This window comes from Marmota marmota, unplaced genomic scaffold (assembly GCF_001458135.2).
Source record: "Marmota marmota marmota unplaced genomic scaffold, marMar, whole genome shotgun sequence".
NCBI lineage: Eukaryota > Metazoa > Chordata > Mammalia > Rodentia > Sciuridae > Marmota > Marmota marmota.
In genome coordinates this window covers 51174370-51185679 of record NW_025999842.1, presented here as the reverse complement: position 1 = coordinate 51185679, position 11310 = coordinate 51174370, and the positions used below count along the sequence as shown (strand labels likewise).

At 37.1% G+C, this 11310-nt stretch overlaps 1 long non-coding RNA gene across 1 annotated transcript in view; it reads left to right on the top strand.

Annotated features, from left to right (window-relative positions):
- Positions 1-10461, top strand: part of LOC125615233 — a 13977-nt gene extending 3516 nt beyond the window's left edge. The window contains exons 2-4 of the long non-coding RNA XR_007345782.1: positions 4830-4892; positions 7722-7829; positions 9382-10461. This is a non-coding gene — a long non-coding RNA (uncharacterized LOC125615233). The remainder of the gene's footprint in view (positions 1-4829; positions 4893-7721; positions 7830-9381) is intronic.
- Positions 10462-11310: the final 849 nt, after the last annotated feature.

Below are 11310 nucleotides of genomic sequence, written 5' to 3'. Positions count from 1 at the left end.
ATATATATATATATATATATATATATATATATATATATATATATAATATTTGATTAACAGAATTTGTAAACTTGATCTAATGAGCCTTTGTATAACACTGTACCCAATGAATACAGGATAGAAATTCCTTTCAAGTACACATGAAACATTTATGAAAATGTATAATGTTCTGATCCATAGAGTAAGTCTCAATACATTTTCAAAGGAGGGCAGAGGGCGTTATACAAATCATACAATTAAATTGAATGCATACTACATGCAAACGGAGAGAAAGAGAGAAATTAGATTTCCTAAGGGAGGTAAAACCAAGGATATATTGGTCAAGATGTCCAGATACCTGGATCCAAATACGATACTTCCTCATTCTTCCAGAGACCAGACAGATACCCAAACTTGTAAGCTGAATCAACAAGATTAGCCATACCCTTAAGAGAAGGCTATCTGTCAATAAAAGGCCAGTGAAAAAAGATCTGTTTGGAAGGAAATGCCTAGCTTTTAAAACATGAAGATAATCTCAGAGATAAGAAACACAGAGTTTTAAATTATAGTTGACTTTTATATTCCTCTCTACAACTTGTCTGATGCTCCAAACCACAAGCCCATCTACGTGTACATGTTTTGGAGTATATGCATGTGAGGGGACATAGGAAAGAATTAAAGATTAACACTCTGCTAGAGAGAATGGTGCAGAGTATTTAGTTAGAAAAATCTGTTTAAACACTTTTTTTTTTAAACTCTAAGGCTATGGTAGCCAAAAGAGCACCTAAGAAAAGTAACTGGAAATAGAGCATCCAGCACTATTGAATGAGTGAATGAATGAATGACAAAGCTCACTCGAAATCATAAAATATATTATAGTTGCAATTTCCTGATGGGAAAGATCTTTTTATACAATCTCTATTTCTTAGTTCATCTGGTCTATTGTTTAAATGAGAAAAATGACATATTCAGAGAGGCAATAATTACAGACACAGAGGAATAATAATGAGAATGCCATTTGGGCTGGAGGACTATCTTGTGTGTGACTTAGTTTGCTCTTTATAACATGGGAACTATCTCAGAGGCTGCTAGATTTGAAAAAGTCCCAGGGTACCAGGGATGGGAGTATAAATGAGATTTTTTCCATCCACCTAGAACTGTTTTGGGTAATTCTCCTCCTTTCACCAGGCTTAGAGACCTTATCTTCCTGTTTTGTCAGGGTTTGAGAGACTCAGCTTCCTTCTGGGCATGTGGCTAGCAGAACATACAGATAGATCTCTAGTTGAATGAACACTCGGCTTCCTCTTTATTAATTTGGGCTAGCATGCTTGAATCCCTAAGATGCCTGACTCCTGATAAACTGTGTTGTCTAATATAACTCTGAGGCCAGAACAAAGCTTTTCACTCTATTCTGAGAATTAAAAACACCAAAAGGCAGGCATCACGTCCAAAAGGAGGGAGAGAACAGACATCTTCTCTATCTGAAGGCAGACTGTTCCCAGGTGTCCTTACGTCATATAAAGGACTACTTGTCATAGGAAGTTAAGGGAAAAAAAAGGAGGGGGCGGGGGAGATGTCTAAATTTTCTATGAGGGAATATGTCCTTGAGTGTCACATACTGAGTGATCAGATTAGCTCTCCTACTGTAGGAAGAGCACCAAGGTTTGCACAGAGAGAATAGAGCCTTCCTTTTCAGTGTCTCTTGCTTACAGTAGAGGGATAAAACCTTCTCCATGGCTGGCTACCATAAGTGGAGGAGGAGTAACAGAGTGCTGTTCTTTGGATGTGGTTTGTCCCCCAAGGGCTCATGTGGTGGAAGCTTACTCCCCAGCATGGTGGTGTTGGGAGATGGTGTGAGATATTTAAGAAGGAGACTAATAAAGGTCATTGGGGCCCTGTCCTTGGAAGGGGTTGATATTGTTCTCATGAGACCCTAGTTAATTCCTTTGAAAGTGGATTGTTATAAAAGTATAAGACTGACTCCTTTCTGATCATTCTGTCTTCCTGTCTTGCCATGGTTTTTCCCTCTCCCATGTGCTGCCAACATGATGCCATTCACCATGTGATGCAGCCAAGGGGGCCCTCACCAGAGCTGTGCAGATGTTGATACTATACTTTAAATTTCCAAAACTGTGAGCTAATGTAGCCTCTTTTCTTTATGGCCATAGAAAATGGACCAACACACTGAATAACTGTGCTTCCTTTCAGCTGCTTTCTTTCAAACTTGGTTGAGAACTGTGCTAGTCAGCTTGTCATCACTATGACAAAATACCTGAGAAAATCAACTTAAAAGAGGAAAGATTTCTTTTGACTTGTGGTTTTGGAGGTTGCAGGCTATGGTATGCAAGGTCCATTGCTTTTAGATCAGTGGTGAGGCAGAAACATCATGGTAGAAGGGCATTGTGGAGGAAAGCTACTAACCTTGTGGCAGCCAGGAAGCTCAGAAGCAGAGACACACAGAGAGAGAGAGAGACAGAGAATGTGTTTATCTGAGGCCTGGAAACTTGACCTTGGGTATATAGAGCAGGTTTTAAAAAATGCTTTTATTATTTCCTTCATTTTTCTGATCTTGAAACTCTTACTGTTTGTGCCACACATTTCAGTTTAAAGATGCTCTTCTTCAAGGACAGGAACAAAATAGGAGAGAAGTAGTTCTGACATTTCTCATCTGTTAATTTTGTGCCATCTGCCTAATTAGTTGATCTTTTTCTTTTGTTCTTAAAAAAGCCTTGTACTTGGGTATTTGCACAAATACTTCTGTCTGTCCTTTAGCCTCTAATTTCATTCTGTGCCATGTTTCCTCCAACTCCCTTTTAGCTTACTTACTTGAGCCTTTGTCTTCTGTATTGTGAACTTGTACTTTTAACACTCAACTCCTCAGAAGGCATCTTGTGAGGCATGGGCCAGAGCACCTTTCCACTGCTGGCAAATCTTATGACATTGTCCGCTTTCTTGATTTCTCAGAGATTTAGTTCCCTCATCTGTAAAATGGGGAGGAGAATACATGACTTACAAAGTGTTGTGAAGATCAAATGAAATGATAACTGCAAAAGGTTTTGGTGAACACTATCAAAAATGCAAGGTCTTATCATCTAGGTTGGCAAGTAGTACTTTATAGAAGTCTATGGTCATAGGTTAATAAATTGATCCATTAAACCAACATTCTCAATTTATGGATTTTTGGAACAGATTTGGAGGGGTTTTTCAAAGTTCTCAGATGGAGGCTGCATCGGAGAGAATTTAAAACACTATGGATAGTGACCTGTCATCTGAGCCGTCACTGTGCAAATGTGCTTCTGCTGCTAAAGTTGTGATTCCTTGGTGTTGAGTTTGAAACGACCCTAATTTGTCCACCGCTCCTCATTGCACATGTAACCATTTGCTGTGTCTTCTCCCATCTTTTCTCAATGCTGTCCTGGTTGACTGAGACCAGCATTCCTCAGACAGCCTTGCCTGCTTTGGGTTCTTCTTTTAAATGCAGTTGAAGCTCATCTCTTCTTCTATGGTCAGAGTGGTTTTGTTTTTGCTTTTAGCCTTTTGTTTGATTTTGAGTCTCTCATTCTTCAGTTATTTGCCATTTACTGACCAAGGACTTCAAAAGACATCAATAAAATTAATAAATAAAGCATATGAAATGGAAGTGGGGAAAGCTGGTATAACTTTGTTTTGAAGAAAATCCATACCGAAGTCAAATGAACAAATATATACTTAGTGCCTACTATATATGACGTCTGCTGAACTCCAAAAAGGATACATAGATGTGTAACAGAACCCCCTCTCAAGGAATTTATGATGTCCTAAAAGATATGTTTTATATCTTGTAGGTAAATGATGCTATTTTTCCCATGACTATTAATAATAGCTGCCAATTAGGGAGCATCTGCAGGTGGTAGGGGATTTCTGATGCATTTCATCTTACTTGGCATTAGAAATGAGTGCTGTTATTCCCACTTTATGATGAGGAGACTGTTTCAGAGTCTTCGAGTTGTTTGCCCTAAGTAACACAGAAATAAAAATGACATAATGAGAACTTGAACGTACATTGTCCCACCTTCAGTTTGTGCTTTTTATGAAAGTTTCATAATATACTTCTTGTTGTAAATTACATGTCTGGCTACACCCAGTATTATGAAGTCTGAGATGACATGCCTGTGTTCTCTAAAATTTGATTCATCCAAATAATTAGGGATAGAAGCAAGGAACACTTAATTTTAGAAAATCAGCCGATGGCTAGATGAAATTCTGCCAAGAACAAAACTAGCCTGGAAGTTTCCCATCCTTTCTCTGGATCTTTCCGTCTTTGATATATACAGATCAAACCGTTGCTTAAAATTGCCTTTTAAGGTATTATAGTGTGATAGAATAGCTAATGCAAAACCTTCATATCTTTATTGAAATTTTATAACTACAACCAGTTACTACATTTTTTTTCTTAGCAGACAAAACATGTATTTAATTTTACATAGGATGCACCAAATTAGCCAGAATTTCCTGAACTAGACACTCTTTATTCTGTCTTGCTTTAGCCACTGATTCTTTTTGGAACAAAGGCCTCTTTCTCTTGGCCTTTTAAAAAGAAAATTCAGATTTCAATGTCATTGTAGTTTGTTAAAGGGGAACTGGGATCAGCAGAGTAAACTTGTGAATCCATAATCTTACCCTTGAGGTTATGGTGTTTGTCCTGTGTTCTAAAGATGGAGAAGGGAGTAGAAAACACCATTGAACATCAACAGTGTCCCTGGGATCAATGATGAAAGAAGATGTTACCATGTGAGGGTGATCTGAGATTGGTCTGGGAGGTTTGTTTATTTGTTTGTACATAGTGGCATAACATGGATGTTCTTTTCCAGACAGAGGGATTAGCAGATTTTTTTTTTCTACAAAGAATGAGCTTCCACTTGCTGTTTATAAAGGTAAGCTATTTATAGAGCTGCTACATCTAAGCTGTCATATGGGGTCTCCTGCAGTGTCACTGCCAATAGAATCAAAGGTACAGTATCATTGGCTCCTGTACCTCTGTCCAACAAAGCAGAGGGTTTCCTCTGAATGTTAGATTGGGCAAATGGTAATAAAACAAAACTGGGCATCCATTACTTCTATTCTCTTTGGGGTTCTTTTACAGACTGACTATAAGAATCTGACCTTTATGTCTATTTACTTGTCTGAAAAATAACAGTCATGGGCACTTCAGATTTACCTACTTACCTCCTTTTGGGTGCATTGAGGATTTAAGATTTAAACTCCTTAGTTATCCAAATGAAAGGTTTGGCATAAGCAACAACTATGATTAAGAAAATGAGTAAAGGAACAGGTATTCCTGCTAGAAGATATTTCTGGAGTGAACTGACTTTACCTCTGGATTCTCCATGATGGAATCCAAGCTGGGATATAGTTTAATATTAAGCAGGTGGAATAAATTGCCTTTGTTCAGGCACTGAAGAGCTTTAGTTAATTAGGATTTGGTTTGGATCAAGGGAGTAAAGAGGTTTTATCAATGATTACTCTTGACACTTTTAAACAGTTTTTAAGTTCTTAAAATGTGCCTAATCCTGAATTTGAAAGAAAAGAAAGAATTATGGGGAGACAGTAAATCAGAAGGGATTATGTCCTTCCTATAAATTGCAACATCGGGTGTTTTAACAAATCTCTTAAGGCTCCTAAGTTAACTTTTGATCTTCTTACTGGAAAAAAATTGTGCAAGTAAGATGTGCTTCATTTTTTCCTTCTTGTCTATGGGATGTCAGAAGGGTAAGCCTAGGAATTTCACACTATTATAAAGCACTGTGGAAAGTAAGGAGAAAGAATAGAAACACTGACAAATGCTTGTTCCTCTGCAACATTTCCCCTGGAAGAATTATGTACTAAGTTATACATTTTTCCGAGAAGAAGAAATAATTGATTTCTTGGTTCCAGACTTCTGTGGCTTTAAATCAAGAAACATCAAACATTTACTCTATGTAGGTACCATTCCTGGGAGCTACCAAAATGCCAAAACTCAGATGCTGCACTCAAATTCCTTTTGTCTAATGGAGGAGACAGATGTGTAAGCACCAAATAGAAGGTGAATTAAAGAGTCTGAGTAGAAGTAGAACAAATGATGTGCTTGAGAAAAAGAGGAAAAAAAGATTAAATGTGGCCCCAATGGTCAGGAGAACTTTTGGGGAGGCGTTCACTGACTGGAGCTTAGGAGGGACTTGAGAGGGCATTTCCTACATAGCACTGACCAAACACAGAAGTACCTGTCTGGAAAATGATGAGAAGACTGTTGGCAAGGAGACCTGAAGACACCTGGTGAGCAGTCATGCTGGAGGAGGCTCCTATCAACAAGATCTATGAAGGCACTCATGTATTTCAACATCTAGGCCATTTAGTGATAGGTCATCACTATGAAGTAGTTATTAGAGTTGGAAGCAATCATAAAAGTCACCTTGTGTTAGATTCTTGTTGCTGCCGAAACAAATTGCCATAAACATTGTGGCTTAAAGCAACCCAAATATGTTCCCTTACGGTTTTGTAGATCAGCAGACCAAGATCAGTTTCACTGGGCTAAAGTCAAGTCATCTGCAGGGCTGATTCCTTCTGGAGGATCTGAGAGGAGAATTTCTTTCCTGGCATTTTCAGCTCCTACTGGACTCTGGTGTCTGTTGGCTAATGGTCAATTAATTCCTCCATCTTCAAGTCCCACCATGTCAACCTTTGTTTCTGTCATCACATTGCCTACTCCTCCTTCTCTGACTCCTTGGGGGTCCCTTTTATCAGGATTACATTGGACCCACTCCATAGTCCAGGATAGTCTCCCCCTCTCAAGTTGAAGCCCAGTTACATCTGTGAAGTCTTTTTCGCCATATAAGGTAATATTCACAGGTTTCATGAATTAGAAAGTAGACATCTTGGAGGGCCATTATGTAGCATGCCAATAAACCCCCACATTTTTATAAAGAGAGCTCATGCCAGCTTGGTCTCATGCATACAGGGTAACTAGTGGCAAAGCTGGACCTACAGATTCACAGCTCCTGACTCTCAGTTTTCTTCCCACTACACCATGATATCAGTCTTTCATGCTTTCCGTGAAGAAATGGTGGTGCTCTTTGAAGGACAGATTCCCTCTGCAGAGAGCCTCAGCAAGGATCCCAGTCAGCTGAGAGTAGAACTGACTAGGAGTATCCAGAGAGCCATTATTTAGGAGCAGAGACGTCCATTCACCCTTAATGTTAGTGGGCAAGGACTATCCCAAGAGAGGAATAAATGTTCTTTGTATAACCAGAAAGGGATGAGGAACTTCTTCCACTGAATGGAGAAGAGATTGGGGATGGGAGAAGAAAACAAGAAGTATGTAAAAAAAAGGAAAAATAGACCAGCTAGATTGTAGAGAAGAGAAGGAGATATTGCAGTTGAGTGAAGTTGAAAAGAAAACCATGTCTATCCATCCCACAATAATGACACAATTGTGTGTGTGTGTGTGATGTTTTAGAGAGGAAGTATTCTCCAAAGACTCACATATTGAAATCTTGGTCCCCATCGCAACCATATTCAGAGGTGGGGATTTGGGTAGGTGATTGGATCACAAGGGCTCTGGCTTCATCGATGGATTAATCCATTCAGGGATTAATAAATGGATGGTCTATTGGGAGGTGGTGGAAATTATAGGAAGTGGAACATAGCTGAAGGGTGGGTCCTTGGAGGCATATTCGTGGTGACTCTATCTGTCCCTGACTCCTTCTTCTCTTTCTGGTCACTATGAGGTGAGTCCCTTTGTTCTGCTATACCCATCTGCCATGATGTGCTTGCTGCCTTATCACAGGTTCAGAAACAAGGGAGCCAACTAACCATGAACTGAAACCTCTGAAAGTGTGAGTCAAAACAAATTTTTTCTTCTTTAAGTTATCTTTCTCAAGTCTGTGTCATAGCAATGACAAGCTGCTTAACACAGTGTGTACATGTATTTCCAAAACTAGCACAATCAGAACCCTGTATCTTCATTAATGTCTAAAGTTTATCTTCTGTATTGTGTCATTTCTGTATGTATTTATATTTATTGTTCACAATTTATGTTCTTTATTGATCCTTCTCCTCTCTAACAGATTCCCAAGAGAATAGTAATACTTTCCCTTTCTTTGTAACCCCAGAGCACAAACAACTGCTTTATAGCTGTCATTTTAAAGGCAATATACAGAGTGTATGATACTACTGTCATTAGCATTTTTCTTTGAAAAAGTTCTGAAAAAATTCCAACTTAATTTTGTACCTTGAAAGAAGAGCTTGAGGCTAATATAAAGAGCACATTGTTTCTGAATCTAATAAGGGAAGTGAAGATAACCAAAAAATAGCAAAGCCATATTGACATAAAGTTGGAAAGCAATGCAGGAGATGAAATGGAACGTTTGAGAGGAAAGGGACACTTTCAAAATTATTTATAACTACAAATGGAATAAGGGAAAAAAGAATATAAAATGTTTCTCGGTTATTACACCAGGAAACATTGCTGATTGATAGTACCAAAGAGGAAACAAAAAAAAACTGTTCCATCTTTTCCAAAAAGCGATCTATAAAAAGTTTCAGATCACATGGATTAGGAAGGAAGGAGATCAAGTTGAAAAGAATACAGACCATTATCAATATATTTATGAAGAAATATTAAATATATTCTAAGTTATAATTTCCTATTTTTATATTTATTTTTTAGGTGTAGATGGACACAACACAATGCCTTTTTATTTTTTTATGTGGTGCTGAGGATCGAACCCGGGTCCCGCCCGCGCTAGGCGAGTGCTCTACCGCTGAGCCACAATCCCAGCCCTAAGTTATAATTTCTATGTCTTATAATTTGCTAGCTTCTTAAAGGTAGACAAGTTTTATGTTTTTGGTATAATAGGTACTTGGTAAATTTGTGATAATGACTATTTATAGTAACTTATCCTGTTGAAAATATAAAAAACTGATTTATTTAATTTAGAATGTTAATCTATGACCATTGACACAGACTGTATTAAAATTAGAAAGAATCTAGCACAATGTAATTTGTTTTTGAATACTTTATTTCAGGCAAATACCTGAAAAAAAATCCATTCAAATGATCATCTTTCTTGCCCATGGAAATTTTACCTATTCTTCAAGGTCCAGCATAGTGGATGCCTCTTCACAAGACCTTCTCTCATCCTCTAAGACATTTTTGCCTCTTTTAAATTTCTATAACACTTTAGATATTTTACATTGTCCTCATAATTACCTTGACAAAACTTCTATCATGTCAATTAAATTAGAATTCTTCAAGTCCATGACTAAATTTCTACCTGTCTATACCAAATGTCCTAGTTAGCTACAGGTGAATTGTGTAGATGCAAACACAAGTATGGCACAGTTTAGCAGTGTTAGTGACCTTTTCTTGCTGTCTTCTTCCACCAGGCAAAAAACCCAGCTGGTGTCTTCCATCACCAGCTTGCATTGCTGTGAAGTCCTAACCACGTGCTCCTGAGCACCCGCTGCTGCTGCTTCTAGCCCACTTGGATGCTGAGTGAAATCTTTGGGGTTGTCTTTGTTCCCAGAATTCCAAAGTTGAATTTCTGTTTTTGCTTTGAATATACATAAAAAAATATCTTCGGAGATAGGTGAATTTTTGAACTTGAAAAATCTGAGAATGATTAAAACAAAGGCTGATGCATGAAAATGCACTCCCCAAAGATATCTTTAAGTAATAGTCTTTGAATTTTTATAGGGTTTGAAGGAAATAAAGGAGATAGAAGCTATTGTTTAATCTTTTCTGTACTTATCCTTCAGAAGTAATATTCTAGTTTGTGAGCCCTTAAGAGCCCAATAATAGAGGAAATATTCTTAAGGCGTAAATTTTAAAAGAAAAAACTTCTAAATCCACCTACATTCTCCATTGTTCTTTCTTCCAAAGTTTTATTTAAGTGCAACTTATTTTTTTGTAGAGTTGAATTCATCTCTTAGCTTCTGAGTATTGCCTACCTACTACAAATCCTTAACAAGTGAATTATCGTCTTTAGCAAAACACATGATCATAAGTCAGAACGCTAATTTAAAATTTTTAATTTTAGTTCAACAATTGACTGCAGTATGGTTGTATTTTCCAAATGTAGGCTGGTGCCAGTCATGGTATGAAGATGACTTTTTGCAGGGAGGAACATAATAACTATGTTTAAAAGTAAATGGATTATATATAGAGAAAGTTCTGTCCTTTTAAATTTCTTTCCAGTCCTTTCTTTCAGTGTTAGTACTTTTTTCGACCCTTTAACATTTGTTAATTTCCCTTTTTTAAAAATAGAGAACAGACCTTGGGCACAGAGTGCTTTCTTCATTTCAGCTGGAATGGCAATCACAGTACCATGTTTTTACCTACTTATTAAACACAATTACTTCTTATTCTTGATAAATGATGTTAGTCTTTAATTTATGCTTGGTTCCAAGTACTATTGAGTTCACTTATGGTATGTGATACAGTAGATGGGACACACGTGAGACACAGTGGGCCTGTGGTTACATAAGTGATAAAAACTTGGGAAGCATTAGTTCCTGGGAAATGTTAGGCCTGAGGGTTTTTAAACCTTGACTTTTTGGTTGATTTTTTTTAAACTAAGTCAACCAAATTATTTGGTGGTTTGAAGTAAGACAGATAAATCACTGGCGATTACCAACTTGCCCCTTATATTAATAAATATAACTGATCTTGAGATATTTATACCTAATGTTGATTTTTAAAGTAAAGAAAGTCTTTCAAGCTTCCCCAAATATAAGCGTCTACTGGTAACTCCAATCTGTCTTTAAACTTAAGGGAAGTCCCTGGAATTGGTCTCTTTGTATCCATAAGATCACAAATACAATGCCACTAAAGGCAAGGTATCTTGTGGTAGGGTAGGATTTGGTTAAAAAAAAAATCATCATGTAGGTAATAAAAAAAAGTTTGCATATTTACAAAAAGTATTATCTAAATAAAATATTGAAATAAAAATTTTTTATCCAATTTCTAGATTACAAAAAAATACATACAATACCCCCCATACCTCAGATATAAACATTTGGCATAGTATTGGCATAACTATGTTTTCTAATTTCCTACATTTTTAATTAAAAAAAAATATATATATATACATATATATGTGTGTGTGTGTATGTATATATATATATACATATATACACACACTCACACACATGTATATTTAAGTTGTAATTGGACACAATGCTTTTATTTTATTTTTATTTTTATGTGGTGCTGAGGATTGAACCCAGCGCCTCACACATGCTAGGCAAGTGCTTTACTGCTGAGCCACAACCCAAGTCCTCTAATTTCCTATCTTTTAAGACTAAGAATCACTA